Source organism: Pelophylax lessonae, assembly GCF_965119305.1.
Source record: "Pelophylax lessonae genome assembly, chromosome: 1".
NCBI lineage: Eukaryota > Metazoa > Chordata > Amphibia > Anura > Ranidae > Pelophylax > Pelophylax lessonae.
The window spans coordinates 345,638,268-345,664,306 of NC_138768.1; the positions used below are offsets into that span (position 1 = coordinate 345,638,268).

Sequence of the window (26,039 nt, forward strand, 5' to 3'; positions counted from 1 at the left end):
ATACTAACCTTCTCTGTGCAGTTGGTTTTGCACAGAGCAGCCCGGATCCTGCTCTTCTCAGGTCCCTCGTTGCTGCTCCTGGCCCCTCTCTCCTTTTGAGTGCCCCCACAACAAGCAGCTTGCTATGGAGGCACCCGAGCTGAGCTGCAGCTCTGTGTGTCCATTTAGACACGGAGCTGCATTTCGGCTCGCCCCATCTCTCTCCTGATTGGCTAACTGACTTTGATTGACAGCCGCAGGACCCAATGGTGTCGCGGCTGTGTCCCAGCAAATCAACAGAGAGTCCCATACAGCTGAGGGACTCGTGGACATCGCTGACGAAAGAAGGGGTTAAGGTAAGTATTAGGGGGTGCTGAGGAGGCTACTACACCCAGAAAGTTTTTTATCTTAATGGATAAAGAAAAAAAGCCTTCTGACTTTACAACTCCTTTAAGGTCACCCTGTCAGGACTGGGTCACTTTGTATGGGAAAGCATAGGTGTAATAGAATAGTCACTGTAACCTTTCCAGTGGTCTGTTTGTTGATATGCCACCCCCTTGCATCTCCCTGGAACTGCAGGTATTTGGCCAGCTGGATAGGACAAATATCTTTTTCCTTCTTGTCCTGCAGTGAGGAGGGGGAGCAGGTATTTCAGAGGCCTAGAAGTGTTAAATATTTGCAGAGGCCAGGGAAAAACTAAGAAGTGGTATGTAACAAACAGACTGCTAGAAAGGTAAATATATTGTCTATTAGGTTTGGGGATACTGGAAGGTTTTCGTCCTCTCTGATCGAGGGAAGTCTCTGTTGTGCTCCTAAACCCGGGCGGGGAGCCTGTCTGGGAGGAGCGCGGAGCCTCCCCTCCCCCTCCCCCCCGGCTTTCTGTTTCCCTTCTCCTCTCTTTGTTACTTTCTCTACCCCAGTTGTGCTAATTGATCCTTCCACTATGAGTTTATTGCGCAGACACTAAGATTGTCCTAGACGATGCCTATATTCTAGTACTTACGTATACACCTTCAAGTGCCTCAGCTGCGGCCTAGTGCCTTTGACATTTGCATTGTATTTGCTGACATCTTCATGAAGTTTTTTGATGTTGCAGTTTATGCTATACCTTCTGTATTAGCCTTCTTCTTGAGTAAGATTGTTGTCCACTCACTTGTTGATTGCCTTTGTGATCTGCACGTCTTGACTACACTGTACTGTACTGGCCTCTGGTTCAACTTTTACAATAAAACATATTTGGAAAAAAAATATATTGTCTATTGCCTTTTAAAGCATGCTTTACTATACAGAAAACCCTGTTTAAACAGGGTCACCTTAAGACAGGGGTGTCCAACTTGTGGTTCCAGGTGGCTATGAATTCAGCCCAAAAGAAAAACGTAAACGTCCTTAAAAGTGTTGCATTTTTTGTGAAATGTTTTGTAAAAATGCATTTACACTTTGTGAACACATGTGGCTGAAGAAAAATTGGCAGTGTCTCTTTACTTGACTTTTATTCGTTTTATCTTTCGAAAGAAAAATCCCCCATTCTTCACAATCACGCCTTATTTATGTCAGTTTTCAGCAGCACATATTTGTGAGCAACTATTATCAAGGATGAAGCACACAAAGGTCAAAATTAGAACCAAAATATCTTATGAGCACCTTTAGAATTGCTACTACATCCATCAAACCAGATACTGATTCATTAGTTGATCAAATGTTGCACTAGTTTTATGTTGCCCTCTTTTATAATAAAAAAATGTAAAGTTCTATTACTCAGAGAAGTACAATATTAATATCAGTGATTGTTAACTTGTGATCTGCCTGACTTTTTCTTCTCATCAGCTTTCTTTGTTGTAAGGGGATCAGGTGTCTTCAATAGAAAATAAAAGAGCCGAGGATAAAGGAGAACAAGACAATGACCATAAGCCCCCGGTCACAGCGTTGCGACTTGTCATGCTCCCGCCAAATGACAAATGGCTATGCCGCCTCCCGCTGCTAAATAAACTAAGCATGCGCTGGTCGAAGATGTCACAAGCGGCTGGGTCACCCAGTGACGTGGCTTTAGTTTATTTAGTGGCAGTAGGCAGTGGAGCTTTTCCTTCATCAGGAGCCTTTGTCTGGTGCGGACCTCTGGTAGTAATTGACGATGGATTTTCCCGGGGGGGGGTCATTGTATTGCATTTTTATTTACTTTTTGACACTTTTTTGTTGAATGAGTAGGGATACACTGCACCCCATACTCATTTACATGTCACCCCCCGCACCCCCACAACCACCAGAACAGGGTTTGGGGAAGAGGCCTTGGTCTTCATCAACATAGGGACAAGGTGCTTTGGGGGAGAGGAGCTTCTCTACCCCCCCCTTTCCTGGCCTGCCAGGCTGCATGCTCAGATAAGGGACTGGTATAGAAGGGGACCCAACACCATTTTTTTTTTTCATTTTGGCGTGGGGTTTCCTTCAAAATCCATACCAGACCTAAGGGTCTGGTATGGATTTTAGGGGGGGGGGATGCCATTTATTTATTTTTTTTGGCATGAAGTTCTCTATAGAATCTGTACCAGACCTGAAAGGACATGCTACAGATTGGAGGGGGATCCCTGCACTTTTTTTTCTCCCAATTTTTATTGCCAGCATTCTGTGGTCAATGGCTGATAAGCCATTTGTTGTTAAGAACATGGCGGCTGGCTTGCTGGCCTGCTCCTTAACCACCAGCTATACACTTGCTGTTAAGGCTGCGGGCCGCAGGCTAAGAAAAAAAAATACTGGAAACCAGTGCTTAGTAGCGATTAACAACAGTTAGGCGCTTCTAGGAGCTGTCAGGTTTTTTTCTGCTGGAAAATCGCTTCCAAAAATCACAGCTAAAGCTTGAAAAATGCTTCTAGCCTACAATAGTGTGCATGGACACATAAGATAACACTTCTTGCTTCTAGAGGCAGAAAATAAAATGCTGGCAAAAGTAGCTGCTAGGAGCTTAAAAATAAGCTAGTATGCATGGAGCCTCGTGCAGAAATGGCAGTTTTAATTTATTGGGGGGGGGTTTTGTCTTTATTTAAAAATACAAAAAAAAATGAGCACAATAGATAAAATGAGTAATATTATTAAGAATACTAAAAAGATACTTAGCGTATAGAATTCTAAACAATATACTTATTACCATAATTTGCTTGTATAATAAAGCTTCTCTATGGTAAAAATATGGTCACTACAAACCAACCTTTAACTTAGATGCATTTGGGAATTTACAATGCCTATAGATAAGTGCTTGTTCTGCATGTCATTAAAAATGCTCTCTATGAGGAACTGTAATTCTGAGTTGGGCAGCTACACTGTTACATTGAAAATATTTAAATATAGTTCTCTAACTACAGTATTACACATCCTAAAGCTCAAAAATGTCTAAATTTCCACCCTATGAGGAGCAACATTTGAAGTAGTTGTAAAGGCTGAAGGATTTTACTTTCATGCATTCTATGCATGAAGGTAAAAAACCCTCTGTGTACTGCTCCCACCACAGCCCCTCCTTTATACTCACCCGAGCCTCCTCTCAATCCAGCAATTTGCACAGGAGCCTCGGCTCTCCAGGGTTTCTCCCTACTCACTGGCTGAGTCAATCACAGCCAGTGAGCCAATAAGAAGAGAGAAAGGGTGGGGCTGAGCCACAGCTCTGTGTCTTGTGGACGCATAGAGCTAGGCTCAGGTGCAAGCCTTTGGGGCTTGCTATTGGTGGCACTCGTCAAGGGGGAGGAGCCAGGAGCACCAGCAGGGAACAGAGAAGAGGAGGATCGGGGCTGCTCTGTGCAAAACCATTGCACAGAGCAGGTAAGTATGACATGTTTGTTTTTGTTTTTTTAAAAATCACTTTTAGCCAATACACCTGTATTGTATACTGTATTACTATACTAGTAAGATTGAGGCATATGTATCTTGCAAGCACAGTGCCAATCAGTACCATGCAGTTTTGGGTCGGCGCCTTCTGAAAATGTAGTGCTTGAACTACTTTTTCCCTGGTCCAGTGCATTTTGCAGCCCATTCATATAAATGGGCGATCAAAGATGCACCACACGGGGACATGCACATTCCGGTGTGAAACGGCCAGAAGTTTAGTGTAATTTTAAAAGTTTAGGTATGTTACAGATAATCAGTGATTTTCCTGTAATACAAAAAGGGATGAGTTTCTGTTTAAATTATACTATACCATTCACTTGGGATTATTTTGCTTGACATTTGTTTTCACTTTGTTCCTTTCATGCTCTGCTGCAGTTTATGGTGTTTAGCATGCAGAAAATTCTTAAAGTAATTGTGGTTTTAGCACAAAATATGCTTTGTTAATCTGATCTGACACTGGAACAGAATAGATGTATGGCTTTGTGAAAACACTTTCCCCCTCAAATTAATTAAAAAGCTAAATATAATAAAATACAGATACCACTGCCTGCCATAGCAATAAAAAACACAGGTTTAATACTAAAAACCCAAATGATAGTATTAACAACACAGATTTGCTTTTTTTTTTTTTTTACCTCTGTAAGGCTTGTTTAAAGGAATATAACCATCAAACTGTTATCACATTTTTTTAAAACCTGAGAAAAAAAAACCCAGGCCATATATCTACTTTACTAGGGATGATGCATGGATTTGCCTAGTGTTTTTTTAAAACCTGAGAAAAAAAACCCAGGCCATATATCTACTTTACTAGGGATGATGCATGGATTTGCCTTGTTCAAAATGTAATCAAAGTGTTTGCTTAATTTTTTTTATGATAGTTCATATCAATGGTTCACAACTAGTGTAAGACCTCTAGCAATTTTCTTTCCTTCACCTGTGGTTTAATGAAAGAAAATTGTATAATGTATGGATTGCTTACATAGGTGTTAAACGGACCAAACATCCAGCTGCATCTGGAACTGATACATTTAGCAGCATTAGTACTACTGCTGCTAAGACCCCGTTCACATTGCAGTGACCCGACTTTGCCGGGCGACCTCATAGGTCGCGGCGCGCTGCTCGCCCCGCGACCTCGGAGCGGCCGGCACGGACTTCATAACATTGAAGTCTATGCAGGTCGCTACGGGTCGCCCATAAGAAGCTCCGGACCCTTTTTCTAAGTCGGAGCGATTTGTGTCGCTCCTATTAGAACGGGTCCACAGCTTCTCTATGGAAGGCGACCTACGGCGACCTGTGAGGCGACCAGGTCGCCTCACAGGTCGCCCCAGTGTGAACGGGGGCTTAATGTGACAGCCCCCACTCAGGCTGGACCTGACAAACAAAGTCGTATACCTGCTCAGCCCATTCAGCAGTCAGCGGGGGATTCCTGATTAACTGGTGAATCCAAACATTGGGAGCACATTGTCCCGATGCTGATAGACAATGGCCTCTTCCCCACTATCCTAGCCTGGTGTTTGTGGGAGACTGCAGATAGGGGCTTATCAAAATATGAAAGTTCTTATTAAAAAAAAAAAGAAGCCCCCCCATGTGAATGAGTAAGGGGTACGTAATGTGCCAAAATGAAGTGAAGGAATGTCATCAGCACACCAAGGATTCCTCGAAAGGGTCCAAAGCTTTATTACGTGGTCACATGATAAATAAATAGCAATGTTTCGAAGCCACACAGGGCCCCGAAATGTTCCTACTTTTTTATCATGTGACCACGTAATAAAACTTTGGACCCTTTTGAGGAATCCTTGGTGTGCTGATGACATTTCTTCACTTTCATTATCCACGGTTTCCAGACCATGGTCATTACAGCACCCAGCATTACTTAACAGCTGGTTTTCTTGAATGTGCGCATGGGGAATAATAGGATTTTTGTCTTACTGTAAAATCCATTTCTCTAATGTTCATTGACGGACACAGCTCCCGATCTTTTAACCATTGGGTTATACTGCCCCCTACAGGAGTAGGACACTAGGCAGAAAAAAAGCTTGACTACGCCTATGGGCAGTCCCAGGGGGAATACTCCCACTCTCAGCTATAGGCACTCAGTTTTGTTACAAGCAGTGTCAGAAGAAATCCAACTCCACAGAGGGGTGGGGTGCTGTGTCCGTCAAACATCAGAGAAATGGATTTTACGGGAGGACAAAAAATCCCATTTTCTCTATCGTTCATTGAAGGACACAGCTCCCGATCTTTTTAACCATTGGGACGTCCCAAAGCAGCATTAAACATGAGGGGTGGGAACAGCAGAAATATATTCCTCAAGGAACGGCGGACAGGGGTGAAGATCCACCTTATCTCTGTGAACCACCAAGTAAGGTGAACAACAAGACAACGCCGCCAGCTCCGACACCCTGCATGCAGAAGTAATTGCCACCAAAAAGGCCACCTTCTGGGATAACGTAAGCAGGGGAACCTCCCTAAAATTTTCAAAAGGAGGTTTCTGGAGGACTGAAAGCACTAAAATTGAGGTCCCAAGGTGGCAATGGAGACTGCACCGGAGAAGCTAAGTGTCTAACTCCCTGGATAAAAGTATGCACCAAGGAAAGTGTGGCCAATCGTCATTTTAAGAAGACTGCCAAGGCCGAGACCCGGCCGTTGATAGTACTCAAGGCCAGGTGCTGCTCAATCCCCCATTGGAGGAAGGTCAAGACCCCAGCCACGGAAAAGGACGAGGATGAACCCCAAGAGACTCACACCACGCAATGTATGACTTCCATGTACGATGGTAGATCTTCCTAGAGGTAGATTTTCTAGCTTTTAACAGCGTAGGAATCACTGAATCAGAAAAACCTCTATCTTTCAGTTCCTGGCTTTCAACAGCCAAGCCATTAAAGCCAGCGACTGTAAAGCAGGATGGAACATTGGCCCTTGGGCCAGCATATCCTCCCTGAGAGGAAGTCTCCAAGAAACATTGACAAACAGCTGTACCAGATCGGCATACTAAGACCGGTGAGGCCAGTCTGGAGCCACTAAGATGACAGGAATCCCCTCTGCCTTGATCCTGCGCAGAAGTCTTGGCAGAAGCTTGAGAGGGGGGAAAGCGTAAATCAGAAGATTTAGTATAACAAACTTGTGCGCTAAAACAAGGTAAACTACACCCTAAATCTCGAAGAAATTCAATATATATTTGAAGACAATCGTGGAACACCACAGAGAAAGCAGCCGATTTGGTAGTGTCACCACATATCCCAGTATTATTGAAAAGCAAAAAATCAGCGCTCCACTCTTAAGATGAACCACTCGAGCTGTATCAATACCAGAAATAAACTCGAAGATTCTAAAAAACGCAGAATGCATAAAAAAGTGGGCAAATCTAAAATCAATATTCCATAGAAATTAAATCACAGTAGGAGATAGTATAGATCTAGAACCTTCCAATCACAATAATTAAAATCTCCAGAAAAATCAGAAAGCACAGAGGTATTGCAGGTAATGATAGAGGAAATAGATCAGAATGAGGTTCTATTTGTAATCGATGTAAAAAATTGTGAATGAAATAAAATTCATAAACAATAAATATCAAATTGATAAAATGTGCATAAAATGCCGTGACAATATTCGATAATATTTGAATATTCATTTTGTGGATTTATCACTGAATATTTTTTTCAGATTTCTACTTTATTTCTAATTTATGACCTATATTGACACCGATTAATTGATTCATTTATTGATGGCTGATCGCTGAATATTGTCACGGCATTTTATGCACATTTTATCAATTTGATATTTATTGTTTATGAATTTTATTTCATTCACAATTTTTACATCGATTACAAATAAAACCTCATTCTGATCTATTTCCTCTATCATTACCTGCAATATCTCTGTGCTTTCTGATTTTTCTGGAGATTTTAATTATTGTGATTGGAAGGTTCTAGATCTATACTATCTCCTACTGTGATTTAATTTCTATGGAATATTGATTTTAGATTTGCCCACTTTTTTATGCATTCTGCGTTTTTTAGAATCTTCGAGTTTATTTCTGGTATTGATACAGCTAGAGTGGTTCCATCGTAAGAGTGGAGCGCTGTTTTTTGCTTTTCAGTAAATCAGAAGATACTGACCCCACAGGGCCACCAGCGCATCTGTGGCATCCAACAGAGGGTCCCAAGACCATGCCACAAACCTCTGTACCTTCCTGTTGAGATGAGAGGCCAACAGGTCCACCTCGGGAGTACCCCGCCGGAGGCACAACTGATGAAACACCTCCGGATGAAGTGACCATTCCTCCTGGTCAAACTCCTGTCAACTCATGCAAGTCCAAAGGGACGACCGTCTGCTAGGCAACAGAAGTTGATTTGCTTCTTTCAGTTTCTGGAGTTTTTCCAGAGGAAAGAACACTGGCTAAGGCCGAGTCCAGAGTCAGAACAAAATAGTCCAGATTTGTGGACGGAACCAGAGCAGACTTCTGAAGTTTCAGAATCCAACCAAACTCCCTCACAGTTCGCAAAGCAATCTCCAAGTTATCCACCAGAGCAGTCGGAGACTCCGCACACAGAAGAAGATCGTCCAAGTACCCCAGTTCCGCAATCCCCTCGCTGAAGCAACAATGCCAGCACCGGGACCAACACTTTTGTGAAGACCTGAGGAGCGGAGGTGAGACCAAAGGGTAACGCCACCGCCACAAACTGATAATGCTCCTCTCCCACAGCAAAGCGGAGAAAGCGCTGGTGACCAACACATTTTGGAATGTAAAAGTAAGCGTCCTTGCTGTCGATAGAAGCAAGAAGATCCCTCTGATGCAGGGATGCCACTATCGTGCAAATGGACTCCATTCGGAACTTCTACACACGCACAAAGCAGTTTAGAGCCTTGAGGTGCAGAATTGGACGCACCTAGCCCTCCTTCCTGGGGACTGTAAACAAGTAAGAATAAAACCCCTGAAAACGTTCCGAAGTCGGAACCTTGATGTGGATGCAAGGATGCGCCCCACTGCGCTATTGCATTCTGACAGTGGCTCCCCAGGTTACCCCCCTCAGAATACACAGATCTGAGCTGCAGCCAATGGCTGTAAGCAAGCACTGATCGAATGCTGGTCTTCCAGCATGACTGTACACGTTAAACAGAGAGGAATACACACATCAAAACTCGGCCAGTTCAGCAGGAATTACGCTATGTGTGTATCTGGCTTTAGAGACAGAAAATACATGTTACCAAATGCTATAACTTGTTGTTTTTCTTGTTACCATACTGATTTGTTTGATGAGTAGTTAAGTTTTGTAACTAGGGATGCACCGAAATGAAATTCTTGGCCGAAGCCGAATAATAATGAAATGTTTGGCCGAAGGCCGAAGGCCGAATACCGAACGCGGTGTTTCGCATTTTTTCCATTTATTTTGCCAATTTTTTGTCCTCTCTCTTGTCCTCTCGTGTCTCTCTCTCTCTCTCTTGTCCTCTCATGTCTCTCTCTCTCTCTCTCTTGTCCTCTCTCTCTCTTGTCCTCTCTCTCTCTTGTCCTCTCTCTCTCTTGTCCTCTCTCTCTCTTGTCCTCTCATGTCTCTCTCTCTCTCTCTCTCTCTCTCTCTCTCTCTCTCTCTCTTGTCCTCTCATGTCTCTCTCTCTCCCTAAATGTTACTGTACAGAATGGGATTCAGTGCACACTGCAGCCTTGTACCATAGGGTTAATGTTAGTGACACTGTAGGGATCAGGAAGGATGCTGGGAATGGAAATCAGGAAGCATGCAGGCAGCCTTGTAAATTTTAATTGCAGATACAGGGCACTGGGCAGGTCAGGGTTAATGTGGTAACATCAATTACTCAGTGACAGTCAGTCAGTGTCAGTGTGGAGTGTATCAGATTATACAGTGACAGACAGTCTCTCATAGTGGTGGTAGTAGGAGGCTGGAGGTGGACTAGTAGGAGCCTGGAAAGGAGCACAGCCGCATACATACATTACTCACTCGTGCACTGCAGCCCGCCCCACACATTCAGTGAGTCTTACTCTCCTCCCTAGTTTTTTCAATGGCACATTCAGGAAGCCAATCATGCCGTGAGTAGCGGCACAGCGGAACCAATCAGGTGTGCAGGCACGCGTGATTGGTTCGCTGTGCAGCTAATCACGGCGTGATTGGCTCCCTGAATGTGCCATTGAAAAAACTAGGGAGGAGAGTAAGACTCACTGAATGTGTGGGGCGGGCTGCAGTGCACGAGTGAGTAATGTATGTATGCTCACCGCTGAAGTGTCCCGGCTTCCCCTGCCTAACACGGAAGTCTGTGAGTCCTCCTGTCCTCCTCAGAGTCCCTTCCCCCTGCCTATGTAAATATCGTGACCTCGGCGATATGAATATCGCCTACGGCCACAGAACGATAGTCGATATCATATCGACTATCGTTCAGCCCTATTGTTCGGCACAATTATTCGGCCTTTTGACTTATTCGGCCGAACACCGAAAGTGCTATTTTTTCTATTTTCGGCCGAATAATGTTCGGCCGCCGAACATTCGGTGCATCCCTATTTGTAACCAAAAGCTATGAAATATTTCAGTTTTAATAAATAATCATGTTTATAAAAGATTTCCTTTGTGAAGACCACAAAATGGTGTTGAACCTCCCTTATCTTGTATTTTTTTCCCTAGCTCTTGGTAACTACACAATGCTGACTGCTCACAATACACAAGCATGGCTTACTGTTGTCACCTTTAGAAAAACCTGCACCATGTAATACCACTGCTGTAGTGCATGCACGTGGACAGGAAGTAGTTGCAAAAGGCTACAGGAGATCAACAACACTAAGGTACAGTAAAGTATTTCATTTTTAAAAAATGGAGTATACAGTTAGAGTATACATCTACTTCAATGTGGGGATTAGCACCTATCTATAGTGGTGCTAAAATACTGGCTGATTACTCAGCTGTAGCCGTGACCTCATGCTGTAGAGAGGATCACCATCTAATTGACTTGGGATAATGATCACTTTATTGTGATAGTTTGAAAGTTATCTACCAGGATCAGAACGCCCAGAGTATGCACTTTTAAAGTGAACCTGTGCTTTGTCTATACAGCACCATGCAAACTGTTTACTTTAATGCTGACCGCTGTTTACTTTAACCACTTGCCGACCGAGTACGGTAGTACTACTGCGGCAAAGTGGTTCGTTATCGTCTGACGACGTAGTATTAACGTCGTCAGACACTCCCCCTTCTGGGCGGCGCTTGCGCGCCGCCGGAGACTCGCTCCCGCTGTTTTCATTCACAGCGGGAGTCGGGCCAGGGGAGGAGCAGCAGCGATCGCCGCTGCTCTGCCCCGATCGCCGGGGATCTAGTGTGGAGATCCGCCCGCCTGTGTAAACACAAGCGGGCGGATCTCCATAGTGACAGGGAGTGACAGATTGGACTGTTCAGCATAGCTGGACATCCGATCTGTCCATGACTCACACAGTCACCTCCCCCCCTACACGTCAGTAAGCACCAGGCATACATTAACCCCTCCCTCTCCAATAAAATTAACCCCTTCCCTGCCAGTGTCATTTTTACAGTAACAGTGCATATATATAGCACTGATTACTGCAGTAATGTCACTGGTACCCCCAAAAGTGTCAAAAATGTCAGTCAAGGGTCCGATCTGTCCGCCGCAATGTCGCAGTCCCACAAAAAAAATCGCAGATCGCCGCCATTACGCGTTAAAAAAAAAAACACCAAAAATGACAGAAATCTTTCCCTTTGTTAGTAAACGCAATAACTTTTGCGCAAACCAATCAAAATACGCTTATTGCGATTTTTTTGTACCAAACATAGGTAGCAGAAAACAAATTGGCCAAAAATTTTTAAAAAAATTGGTTTTTACATCTTTTTTGGGGGGAATTTCATATAAAAAAATGTTAAAAATATTGTTATTTTTTCAAAATAAACGCTCTTTTTTTGTTTATAGCGCAAAAAGTAAAAATCGCACAGGTGATCAAATACCACCAAAAGAAAGCTCTGTTTGTGGGAAAAAAAGGAAGTAAATTTCGTTTGGGTACGGCGTCGCACGACCGCGCAATTGTCAGTTAAAGTCGCACAGTGCCGAATCGCAAAAAGTGGCCTGGACGGAAGACAGCAAAATCCTCCGGTGGTAAAGTGGTTAATGCTTCTCTTTGCTCCACCACTGCTCTATGTAAAATCCTTATCAGATTTTTAGAACAACATGCTGCAAAAAGAAAAAGTGTAATCAATGTTATTAACCAAAAGAATCACCTAGCATTAGCCACATTAAGCTTTGTCTTCAAGGTCATTTGATAATAAACCAGTATGTGGCAATTTGATACCTAACACAATTGTTTTTAAGACAGGAAGCATTAGCTGAATGGCACTAAACTAGAGGGTGGTTCTACTTAAAGTAAAACTATAGGCAAAACTTTTTTTTCCCATTTTGGATAGAGTAAGGGAAGGTTATAACCCCTGTAAGGTTTATTTTTGCTATCTTTGTCCCATTGGGGAGATTTACCTTCACTTCCTGGCCCACAGCCAAACAGGAAGTGGGAGAAAATCCCTGAAAATGAGGGGAATACTCAATAAAGAAAAAATATCACTAGGTAAGCAACCACCTAGTGATGAGGGGTTAACATACTCGCTGACTCATAAATGGGTGTCGCATTAGCCTAATAGCATGTAGAAAAAAAGGGGAGGAGGAAAAAATACAGCTGTGTAGTACAGATTGTATAAAGTAGGCTTTCAGTAGACCATGTAGCGTAATGTACAAAAGGATTTTATTTAATCTTCTTTTTTTTATTTTTTATTTAATCTTCAATAGATATACAGAATACAATCTGTGAAAAAAAAAAACTCACACCTTCCAGAAAGACAAAACAAAACACGTAATTTAAAATAAAATAAAAACAATCCCAGGTGGGTAAACCATGTGTTGGCGCCTATATTCATTACCGACTCTACAATGTAGTGGAATTAACCAGAATTCAGTGGCAATCTATAAGCAGCACCAAAATGGTGGTGTGGACCTCCAATAGGTACATGGATGACACTGAAAATAAGGCTAGCTCCCCTATAAAGTTTTGGCTTACATGCATAGCTTGTCATGAATAGCCATTCGTAATGTTCATACAAGGTAGTTACTGCACATATAGAGTTTGGTTGATGGTAGCAGACCATTGAAATTAATGAAGCAAGTAAAAAGGAATACACAGGGGGTGCATGTGCATAGCAAGTAGCTATGCACAAGAAGTGATGATAAGCAACCACCGGAGAGAGTTTTTCCAATTTGCATTTTCCAATTGAGTATATAAGGACCATTAGAATAATCCCTCCTTGTTCTGAAGAAGTCAGCTGATTGGCGGACGAAACGCGCCAAAGTAGTGACATCATCACACATGGAAAAGAAACCGATGTGCGTTCCAAATGTCGTCACACATGTGAGGAAGCAAACAATCAAGCTGGACGGCTTATGCACCACCTTCTTGGAATGGCAGTAAGAGAACCATGAAGTAAGCTACAAACTTGCACTGCATCTATGAAGTTACGGCCCTAACATTACCATAAGGAAAATTACAAAGGAGGATATAGCGGAAGGGCGGAGCATGGGATGGTAGAGTGGTAAGCACCCAGTGGATTAGAATGATCTAATTGTGACTGCATAATATCAATTGCTGTGCTTGGCTCCCTCCCTCTCTGCTTGCACTATCGCTAATGTGCTACTTGCTATGAAGCTTGTACCTCATATGTATTCCTTTTTACTTGCTACTTTATTTTTCAATGGCCTGCTAACCTCAACCAAACTCTGTACATGCAGTAAGTAACTTGTGCTTTGGGCTAGTCCTAGTACCTTTAGTTCCAAGGGCATTTAAGGACTTCTTTGTTTATTCCATATTTTGAGATTAAGCATCAGTCATTACTATCGCTTCTCGGCCTTTTGGCTAAGATCAAGTGTAGTATCTGTTCTTATCAGTTGGTATGGACCCTGAGGGTTAGTATCGGCAGGGGCTGAAATGAACCGGGGCGCTCCAGACGTCACTGGGGGACCGGGAAGTAGGCACTGTCAGAGAAAGCCGGATGGGTCCGTTGCCTTCTGATTTGAATGGGTCCGCCCCTACCAGTTTGAAGGGAGCAAGAGGGCTGGTTCGTCATGGAGGCCGGTCTGTATTGCTCCTGGATGTAATTGGTGAGGAATTAGGATGGCGGTGGGAGGGCCTTTCCTCCTGGGTTGAATCTGGCCTTGCAAAAGGCTTGTCCCCAGTTGAAGGCAGGCTCACCCTAAGCTGTCCACGTTCCAAACCTCCTGGTAGGCAAGGGCTACACTCGGTCTGGCTATTGGGCCGGGGTAGAAAAAGCCCGTAGTGTATGTGCCCCTGGGGTGGCAGCCCAGGGGTGCCTTAATTCTCACTGGTGAGGGGCAGCTCGCCTTGAGTTTTTCGGCACCATGGTCACTGCACCTACGCACACTTTTTTAAGCACCTGCCTCTTGGGCAAGGCCTTTTGGCTTCGACCAGAGGAATTTTTATTCCGGCCGGAAGGCCTGCCTTTGTATTTTCACAAGGGCACTAATTCACCTCTCCACTTCCCCTCCCCCACCTTTTTGTTTGTGTGTGCTTTTTCTTTGTGGTTTGTCACTTTTCTATCACCTTTTTTCACTTGGCACGACTTGTAGGGTGTGGGTCCTCGGGCCCTACCTTGAGTCTTGGGAGGGGGTGGATATGGCCTTTTGGCTTGGTCCGCCCTCTCTCATGGGGTCTCCCTTCGGGGGAGCCCCACTTAGTACTCGGTGGGGGCTGTTTCGGCAGTCCCCCTGAAGAACGGGGTCAGTCTGGTTCCGGCCAGACAGACCATGAGTACCTCAAATCCCTGTCAGGAGTCTTGCGCCCCGGGGGATCGAGGTTCGGGTCCTACCTCTTCGGAGGGAAGACCATTTGTTCGCACACCCTGTGCACTTTTTGTGTTCCTCACGTTTGTGTGTGTGCACTTTTTTATGCACCGGGTGAAGTCTTTTGAGTGTGTTTCACACGCTACGGGCTTTAAAAAAAAAAAAAAAAAAAAAAAATCAGTCATTACTGAATACCCACCAATTTACTTTGAACATCATGCCTAGGAGGAAAAAGGTCTATGGAAATCTGTTGAAAGCTATGCATGTAAGCCACAACTTTATAGGGGAGCTAGCCTTATATTCAGTGTCATCCATGTACTTATTGGAGGTCCACACTGACATATTGGTGCTGCTTATAGATTGTCCCTGAATTCTGGTTAAATCCACTTCATTGTAGAGTCAATAATGAATATAGGCTCCAACACATGGTTTACCCACCCAGGATTGTTTTTAATTGTGTTTTGAGTTACGTGTCTTGTTTTGTCTTTCTGGAAGGTGTGAGGTTTAGACCCCATTCACACTGCCGCGACCAGAAAGTCGCCTCATAAGGAACCAGAAAAAAAGATCATTTTTCTTAGAATCCCTTATCCATGACTTTTTTTGGATTTAGTGTCTGGGGGGTCTAAAAAGTTTCAGCTCTGTAGCATGTCCAGAACCAGAAAAAAAGATATTTTTTCTTAGAATTTTTAGTAGCACAGGGATGGGGCTCCGCTCCACCTGGGCGTTTTTGTTGCAGGCGTTTATCGGGCAGACACTAAATCCAAAAAAAGTCATGCCTGCCTCCAAAGACGCCCAAAAAATGCCCGATAAATGCCTGCAACAAAAACGCCTAGGTGGAGCGGAGCCCTATCCCTGTGCTACTAAAAATTCTAAGAAAAATGATCTTTTTTTCTGGTTCAGGACCATTTTAATGGAAAGTCAGATCACAAGTCGCTTCAAATAAGATAAGGAGGCGACTCCCATTGAATTCTATGGGACAAGTCGGATACAAGTCGCCTCAAAGTAGTACAGGACCATTTTCTGAAGTCGGAGCGACTTCAGTAGTGCCAATTAAGATGGCACTCATTGATTAACATTGCTTTTGTTATGTCAAGCGACTTGGGGCGACTTGAGGGCACACAAGTCGCCTCACAAGTCGCGGCAGTGTGAATGGACTCTTAAGAGCCGGTTCACACTACCACGACTCAAAGACGCCCCGACTTTGGGCGACTTGGAAGTCGCTCGTGCAGCACGACTTCATCGCGGCTTGCAAACGACTTCTCATAATAGAAGTCAATGCAAGTCGCTCCGACTTCGCCCAAAAGTAGTGCAGGAACCTTTTTCTAAGTCGGAGCAGCTTGAGTCGCTCTGATTAAAACGGTTCCATTGCACAGCATGGAATCGCTACTTGTCAGGCGACCAAGTCGCCTGACAAGTCGGAGTAGTGTGAACCGGCTCTCACACAGATTGTATTCTGTATATCTATTGAAGATTAAATAAAATACTTTTGTATATTACGCTGCATTATCTATTGAAAGCCTACTTTATACAAGTCTGTACTATACAGCTGTATTTTTTCCTCCTCCACATTTTTTTCTAATTCCTCGGGGGACCCTCTGTTTACCACAACTAGTGTTCCCATTGGAAGATTTCCTATCCATTACTTTTCTGGGGACAACCCAAAATAAGGGATTTTCTTTTACTTTCAATAATAATTGTAAACAAGACAAATAGAGTGGGTGAATCTCCATAATGGGGACACAGACAGCAATAAAAACTGACAGGTGTTCTAATTCATCTCCACTCTATCCAGAACTAAAAAAAAAAAAAAAAAAGTTTTGCCATTAGTTATACTTTAATAAAAAAAAAAAAAAAAAAAAAAAAACAGGAATTAAAAAAAAATTTAATTAAATTAAATTAATTACATATATTACATATAATGCAGACCAAACTAATTTAAAAGTACCATAAATACTCTAGTATATGGACGCCCATTCCAAGAGATATGTATTAAGGAGCTCGAAATTCATAGCTGTGACCTTCATGGAATATATTTCTGCTTTTGGCAAACTAGATGTGATGGTAATTATGGCATCAAAATGGCAATGAACCTTCTAAATTAAAGCATATGCTGGGAGATACATATAACTTAATGCTGTATGGAAAATAATCTTTTAATTCATTTGGAAAGTTAGAAAAAAAAACATAAGTGGTTTAATGTATTTCATTAAAAATAGCTTGAGTGTTCAAAAGGATTAGCACTGAGAAGTAACAGACTAAACCACACAGGATACTCTGTATATATCAGAGGAGAGAAAGGTTTATGGGACTGAATTGTGAAAATTAAACCATAGAAGGATACATTACAAATATCGGCATAACATGGACCCTGCAGGACTGGGCCTTCATTTATTACTCTACGCAAAATGTAAGGTAAACTGTGTGGGGTGGTCTATGGCTTCTCAGACTGTATATACAAAACAAATTAGAAAAAGGCTACATTTGGGTGGCATGATGAGGCATATCTTGAGTAAAAAAAAATTAATGCCACCAGATTTTTTTTTTTTTAAGAAAACAGTCTCCTCTGGCAGTAACACAAGAGCAGTTATAAGGCATCATGCACACAGGACATTTAAAAAGTAAGTAAAAACCTGCTTTTAGCCGCATTTTTGACTAGTGTTTATGGGCATTTATGCACATTTTTTGGCGTTAGATAAATGTAAAAACGTCTAAAAATGCCAAAAGCGGCTAAAAGCTTGTTATAGCATTTAGCCATGTTTTTTTTTTGGCATTTCGCATTTTTTCAGCTCAAAGCCTCTGCTCCTGGATGCACAGGCCAGGCCAGGGTGCAGGGTCTCACCCTTCTCTCCACCCCCCCCCCCCCCCCCAGTTCTCTTTTCTACCTATTCTTGCTTTTCTCTTTTCTGCATTATGTGCTTGTAGAGTTTTGAATATGCAATTTTAGTAACGGATGATAGGGAGTTCCATCTCCATGAAAGAGGGCGAGTCCCGGGCTCCATGATTCCACATTAGCTAGTAAACGTTTATTAAGCTATAACGAGGTGACAGTACATGTGCAATAACTTTGCAAGGGGTTAATGTTGGTTTGATAATGTTTGTGTACAAACATATGGGATTGCAATTAAATGCCTTGGAGATGCCTGGGAGTAAAACCTCTGAGGGAAAACTCTCTAGCTGGAGGGGGGCTCAGGACTGTACCCCTTCCCTTTTTTCTTTTTTTCCTTCTTTGATTAATAATGCAAATCATTTCTTCGGTAAATATACAAGCACTTCAGATTGTATTAACTAGGGATCGATCGATATCGTTTTTTTAGGTCACCTTTCAGGCCGATAGCCGATATTAGGTGCCGATATTCAGTACTTTTAAAGTTCGGAAAAATCACCACAATTTTCGACACAAATCTGGTACTGAACATGGTAATGTTTATTTAAATTTTTAATATTAAGGGCTCCTGCTTCACACCCTATCTGCATGCAAACTGATGGGGAAACTGCACAGATTTCACTTGCACAGACATCAGTTTCACATCAGTTTTCATGCGCTATTCAGTCAGTTTTCATGCACGTTGACATGACACATCAGTAAGTTATGTTCTCTATATTCACACTAATGTTGAATTCATATAATTTTTTTTTTCCTGTGCAGAAAACTGCATATATGACACAGTGACAATGACATTGACACGTTGCACAATCTGCACGTTATGGTGTGAACAGGGCACATAGAGAAGAAGAGTAAAGAGAAGAACCATTGTTTTTTTTGTGCACTTGCAGAACGTGTGCAGCAAAACTGACATTTCTGTCTATACCATGGTGTGACTGTAAACGAACGACGCCTAGAAGTAGACAACTGAGAAAAATAAAGTGCTTGAAAAATAATAACTAAAGGCTTCCCAAAACATAGAAAAATCGCATAAACTGATGCAGCAATAATGCACTCACTGCAATGATTAGATTTAAATCACTAATGCAGTGCAACAGCTAGACAGTGGACACTACACTTACTTCAATTCTCCCAATTGTTGAGTTCCATCGTGTTGGAACAGCCTGAATCAAGTTGTTTTTGGGTAGGCCAAGGTCTTCCTGAATGCACCTCAGTCGCTGCTTGGCAAGGATTAAATGGTGGGAATGGCCTGCATACCTCTTCAGCATGCCAATTATATCAATCAAAGCTCTCTGGCTTGACAGACCATCATTTGCCACAAGTTGCAGGGTGTATGCCATGCAACTGAGGTCTGACACTTCAGCAAGCCTCATTCCTTTCATCATGTTTGCTCTGTTGTCTAGAAGCACAAGCATCACTCGGTCTTTGTTTATTCCCCAGTCTTCAAGCATGCCTTGAAACATTTCTCCAGTGTGGGATCCTTACATCAATTTTGTATTGAACCCCAATTGCCTTTTTGTCTTTCAGCGGTCAATGAAGTGGCATGTAAGACTCATTAGTTACTCTGTGCTGACCAGCAGTCAGTCGTGAATGAGAACAAGTTGAGAGTGAGTTGCCAGCATTCTCTAGTTGCAGCATAGTCTTTACTTTCCCAACTACCTTTTGGTGAATCTTGCACAGCATTTCGGTTTGATAATACTTTTCACTCTTCAGTGTGTACCTTGGCTCAGCTATGGACATCAACCGCCTAAATCCAGAGTCAGACACCATTGTAAATGGCTGGTTATCAGTGACCATCATCTCTGTGATTACTGTGTCCCGCAGTTGGGATCTTCCATTCCGAATTTAACCACCTGTTTTTTTTTTATTTTAAATATAGGCACCACATTGGCCCTATGCCAATCCAGTGGTACTATTCCAGACCTTAATGAGTCCCTAAAAATTAGAAACAAAGGCTCTGAAATAACAGCGCTCAATTCTTTTAGGATGCGTGGGTGGATGCCATCTGGTCCAGGCGCTTTATCCACCCTTATTCTGTCTAAATATTTCTGGACCATATCACATTTGAGCCATTGTGGATCATTTGGGGCTGTGCCAATACCATCCTCATTATGGTCAAGAGCTCCCCCATGCTCCTTTGTATACACAGAGCTGAAGGAAGTATTTAATAAATTTGCCTTCTCTTTTTCCCCAGTCACCCACTCATGATTATTTTGTAAAGGGCCTACATGCTCAGACCTAACCTTTTTACTATTAATATATTTGAAGAATTTTTGGGGGTTTGTCCTACTAGCTTTTGTAATCGGTCGATCATTTTGAATTTTTGCATCCTTGATTTCCTTTTTACATATTCTGTTATATTCTAACAATTAAACAATGATAGTGTTCCTTCATTTTTATATTTTTTAAAAGCTCTTTTCTTTTTATGTATAGCTTTTTTTACCTTTGGCCGTGAGCCACATAGGTTTTATTTTTAGCCTTTTAAACTTATTACCCATAGGAATATACTTTGCAGTGAGTTTGCATAAAGTCTTTTCGAAAAATTCCCATTTCTGTTCGGTGCTCATCTATGCCAATATTCCCTCCCAGTGTAAATCCTGGAGAGCAGCCCTCATCCTTGGAAAAGTTGCTCTATTAAAGTTAAGTGTTTTTGTATTTCCTGTATGTGTTTTTTGCTTACAGTTAACATTAAATGAAATCATATTATGGTCACTGCTACCCAGATGTTCTTTTATATGAACATTATTAATAAGCTCTGCATGGTTTGAGATTACCAGGTCCAACAGAGCATCATTTCTAGTGGGGGCCTCAATAAACTGCACCATAAAATTGTCTTGTAATAGGTTTATACATTTTTGCCCTTTAACTGTTCCAGCAGTGCCATTACTCCAGTCAATCTCTGGGTAGTTAAACACCCCCATTATTAACACTGTCCCAGCCCTTGCAGCCCTTTCTATCTGTGCCAGCAGCTGAGTCACCACCTCCTCATTAATACTGGGAGGTCTATAACAAACTCCAATGATAATCTTTGTATTACGCACACCCATGTACATTTCAACCCATACTGCTTCAGACTCAGCACACTCTCCATCAACTAGGCCCTCTTTCACACTCACTTTGAGATCACTTCTCACAAAGAGACAGACACCACCACCCCTCCGTTTAACCTTGTCTTTCCGAAAGAGAGCATAGCCAAGCATATTAATAGCCCAGTCATGTGAAGAATGAAGCCAAGATTCAGCAAAACCAATTTAATCATAGTTCTCCTCGTGCACCAGAGCTTCCAATTCACCTATTTTGCTTGGCAGACTTCTGGCATTGGTGAATAAACACTTTATTTCATTGTCACATTTTGCACACTTATTTTGCATATTTTTAATTTTGGTACATATAGTACCATTTCCAATGGTTCTGTGTAACATGGGAACCTTCTTATTCTCTGCCATAACTCTCCCCCCATCTTTCATTATTCCACCAACCAATAGGGGCTTACCCCTGTCTGACCTGTCTGTCCCATTATAATCTAATTCATCCCACCCCCTCAATCCTAGTTTAAAAACTCCTCCAGCCTTCCCATAAACCTCTCCCCTAGCACAAAAGACCCCCTTCTATTTAGGTGCAAACCACCTTTAGCATATAGGTTGCACCCCAATAAAAAGTGAGCCCAGTGCTCTAAAAACTCAAATCCCTCCTTCTTACACCAGGTCTTTAGCCATGCATTCAGCTCTCTAATCTCCCCCTGTCTTTCCTGTGTTGCACATGGCACAGGCAATATTTCAGAGAATATCACCTTGGAGATCCTTCCCATCAACTTGCAGCCTAGTTCATTAAATTGGTTCTTAAGGAGCCTCCACCTTCCATATTTTCTGTCATTGGTTCCAATGTGGACCAAGACAGCTGGGTCATGCCTAGCCCCTCCCAGTAATTTATCAACCCGGTCCACCACATGCCGAACCTTGGCACCAGGGAGACAGCAAACCATTCAGTTTAGGTGATCCTGGCGACAAATTTACTTCTTCTGTCTGCATCCATCTCCATTGCAATTTAAAAGAGTTTACTGCATACTGAATACAGATAAGCTTAAAAAAAAACGGTCTGGATGGCACCCTGATGTGGATAGCTGGCTGGCATTCTGCCGTGGGTGGCTGGCTGGCACCCTGCTGCTGTGGGTGGCTGGCTGGCACTCTGCTGCTGTGGGTGGCTGGCTCCCTGTTGTGGGTGAGTGGGTGGCTGGCAACCTGCTAGGAGTAGCTGGCTGCCACCCTGTTGTGGGTGCCTAGCTGGCACCCTGCTGTTGCGGGTGGCTGGCTGGCACTCTGCTCTGGGTGGCTGGCTGGAACCCTGTTGTTGGTGGCTGGCTGGCACCCTGTTGAGGCTGGCTGTCACCCTGTTGTGGGTGGCTGGCTGGCACCCTGTTGTGGGTGGCTTGCATTCTGCTGTGGGTGGCTGGCTATCACCCTGTTGTGGGTGGCTGGCACCCTGCTGAGGCTGGCTGGTACCCTGCTGTGGGTGGCTGGCTTGCACCCTGTTGTGGGTGGCTGGCTGCCACCCTGTTGTGGGTGGCTGGCTGGCACCCTGTTGTGGGTGGCTGGCTGGCACCCTGTTGTGGGTGGCTGGTTGGTGCTCTGTTGTGGGTGGCTGGATGGCACCCTGCTGTGGGTGGCTGGCTGGCATCCTGTTGTGGGTCGCTAGCGCCGTGCTGTGGCTGGCACCCTGTTCTGGATGGCTGGCTGGCACCCTGTTGATGGCTGGCTGGCACCCTGTTGTGGGTCGCTAGCGCCGTGCTGTGGCTGGCACCCGTGTTGTGGATGGCTGGCTGGCACCCTGTTGATGGCTGGCTGGCACTCTGCTGTGGGTGGCTGTCTGGCACCCTGTTGTGGGTGACTGGCTAGCTGGCACACTGCTGTGGCTGGCTGGCACCCTGTTGTGGGTGAATAGAAACCTGTGGGTGGTTGGCACCCTGCTGTGAGGGTTTGGCTGGCTGGCACCCTGCTGTGGGTGGCTGGCTGGCACCCTGCTGTGGGTGGCTGGCTGGCACCGTGCTGTGGCTGGCACTCTGCTGTGGGTGAGTGGGTGGCTGGCTGGCACAGGGGCTATGTGTGGCTGGCTGGCACCCTACTGTGGCTGGCTGGCACCCTGATGTGGACAGCTGGCTGGCAATGGGCTGTGGGTGGGTGGGTGGCTGGCTGCCTGGCGCTGGGCTGTGGCTGGCACTCTGCTGTGGGTTGGTGGGTGGGTGGCTGGCACAGGGGCTGTGGGTGGGTGGCTGCTGATATACCCTGAAGCTATGTGCTTTTTAGGGCCTTCCTTTGGATTGCACTGAATCTGGAACGCTCCGTAATGGTTAAGCACACAGTCAGTGTGTGAAACGCGTCTACCTTGTCACGATTGTCATATTTGGATGTCCAGTCAATAAATCTGGATTTTGACTCAACCTGGAGTGCTGCCAATTCCTTTTCCTTTATCAAGTTTTCACGGAGGCGAGCCGGGGCATGCACCGGTGTGAGTCATCAGGCAATTACACCACCTTGAGCATTGAGTTCTTGTCTCTCCCAGATTTGTTACTGTCCTTTTATACGTGACTCCTCTGACTATAGACTCATGGACTATTGAAGTCTGGTTTGTTTCAGTGTATATTTGGTACTGGTAAAGGGACATTACAACCCTTCCTGTTGCACTTTGTGCAATTTTGTAATGTTTTTGTGTTCGATTCTTGTAAAATTGCAAATTTGCAATAACATTTCGTGAACAAGAGATTTGTGGGTTTCATACCTTTTAATCTTTGCTTTTGTAGTCTATTCTAAAAGCAGAGAGAACCAAACAAAAAAACAACTCACTATAAAAAATGGCTGCAATGATTAACTATAGATATGTAATGGAAAAGTACATATCCTAAAGCAGATATGTATTTCTGTTTAAAAACACTATAAACCTCTGGGCTGGGACCACTGCATTCCAGAAAATGAACTCACTCAACAAGTGGCAGAGATGAGAGGTCAAATCACAACAACGATGAAGAACAAGTTTTGGCCATTGGAGGATTACTTTATAACATGTAAAGGAAGGGCAATTAATAAACTTTTATGACGGCCTAATTATAAACGGTGAATTCAGGAACATTTTCAGCTTATTTTGGCATAGCATTACATGAGCAGATATTTTGATGACCTCTCAAAGCAAGATTTTTACTTCAGTTCCAGTGGAACCATAACTTAACCAAGTAGATTTAAACAAAAGCAAACATAACTATTTTTTCATCAGCTCTTAAACTACACATTTTATTAATATTGAATTAAGTCCTAGAGTCTAATATCAGCTACAACTGATCAAATCATCTTATGAGATTAAAAACACGTTCATTTTCTTCTCATACATAGCAACAATACCAGAGGTGTGAGCAGGGGAGACTTCATTTGTCAAGGCTTGGCTCCAAGGAATTTTCCTGCAGCTAAAGAAAGATAAAGCGTACAAGAAGCATGCTTAGAAAAAAAAATAAGTGCATAGACACTATGTAAATTAATCCAAATCTGAAGGCCAAAGCAGAGGATGCATGCCTTTCCTCCCTGCTGTCTGGAGAGCATAAGTCTTAAAAGAGAACACCAGTAGAGACAAAAATCACCTATAAATGTAAAATATCAGGTGCCTACCTAGTACATCTGTTTTAAATGTGAATTCTAGAAATCACTGTCACAGACAGGAATTTGTGCCTGAACTAAAAAAGGCAAACAGAAGGCCCAGGCCAAGTCACCAGTATTACCTGTGGTCACACTGCAATTTATTTTTTCCCCCATTATTTACTTACCATGCCTTGCTCTGCACTGTGTAGAGGCAGCGGTAGAAGCATAATTTTGCTTCCTGTCAGAGCTTCCAGCAAGGAGAACAGTGTACAGCACAATAAGGGCATCACCAAATCTCATTCAAAATCCCTGAGACTAGCAGTCAGAGCATTATCTCTATTCCTGCCAATATACAGCTATGAGGTTGTATGAGGGCTATACATCAGGAGGTTAAGGGGTACAGCAAAGAAAAAATATGCAATGGTGGAGCACAGCATCATGCGTTTCCATAGTGGTCCACCGGCTAGTACCATAACAACCACGGATGCAGTACAGGCAAGCTGCATTGGAGTTACTTTAAAGAGCTCCTTGCTTCTCATCTGTCCTTGACACTGCCTATCTGTTCTTTTCAGTGAAACCAATGTGGGGAGGATAGAAAAATATTAAGTCTAGATAAATAGCAGGGGGGCATTTGCACAGGTTCAATTAGCGGCAAATTCTACTGAAGACTAAGAGAGGTGATTTGTTATGGCCAGTGTATGCAATCCTACAGAGAAAAAAATCCTTGGGCACTCAGACTTAATTAGTCTGACATGTTTTTTAAGGTGGAATACCCATGGTATGTTATAAATACAATACAGCAAGTTACTCAGTCTCGTTGGAAAAAAGTGCCTTGTGAACTGTGAAATAGATGATACTCCTGTCCAGGCCCTATGGGATACCGGCTCTCAGGTTAGCATTATCAATGAGAGCTGGAGACAGGGGGTTCTGCCACATACGGTGCTCCGATCTTTTGAAGAATTGCTTGGGCCCGGAGTCCTCCTAGGAAAAGCAGCTAATGAGACTGAGATTCCCTTCTCCGGGTGGATTGAGGTAGTTTTTCAGCTAACATCAGGAAGTAACACCTGCCAACAGTTAATAGTGCCCCTTGTGGTATCGGAGGATGAGAAAGTAGCTGAAAAGCCCATCATCGGTTATAATGTTATTGAAGAACTCTTCAAGGAGACATCTGCCAAGGGAAAGAAAGCCATTCCAGGTTTTGTAGACGTGCTAGGGACAGCATTGGGACTGTCAACCACCAAAACAGAGATCCTTGTAAGTCTACTACAAGCCAGTCACAGGGAAACTGGTGGTGCTACACTAAAGACTGGTACTAAGAGCCAAAGAATTCCGGCAAACACTGGGACGTATCTCAGGTGTAGGGCTCATGCCAAACCAGCACTGCAAGATCAGACAGTTTTGTTTACACCTGATGGGGCCCATCATTGGCCTGATGGGCTGCATGTAGGTGAGACATTAGTATCACTCCAAAAGGGACAATTTTCCAAACTATCCATCCCGGTATGGAACACAACTAAGCGGGACATTATTTTATCAGGTCAGACTAGGATGGGGTGCCTTGAGCCCATAAAGGCAACTTACCTAGCTCAGGTGAAACAAACAATCAGTGAGTGTGGCCACTCAATCAGTAACTCAACGGCCACCGACATCCAGACCAGGGCCGGAAGGTCGAGTGGATAACCTAAATAGGAGTCAATCACTGGTAAGCGATGCTAATCGAGAACACTGGGAGCCACCAGTGGCTATCAAACACCTACCAGAGGAGGATCAACAGGTAGTCAAGATGATGTTAAGGGAGGAATGCAATGCTTTTGCCAAAGATGACTCTGATGTAGGATGTATTCCTTCCC

The 26,039-nt window shown here is 43.5% G+C and overlaps 1 protein-coding gene across 1 annotated transcript in view; it reads right to left on the minus strand.

The window, feature by feature from the left end:
- Positions 1-26,039, minus strand: part of ERCC6L2 (ERCC excision repair 6 like 2) — a gene marked incomplete at its 5' end in the record, with an annotated part of 326,876 nt that overhangs the window by 267,519 nt on the left and 33,318 nt on the right. The gene's annotated exons all lie outside the window — the stretch shown is intronic.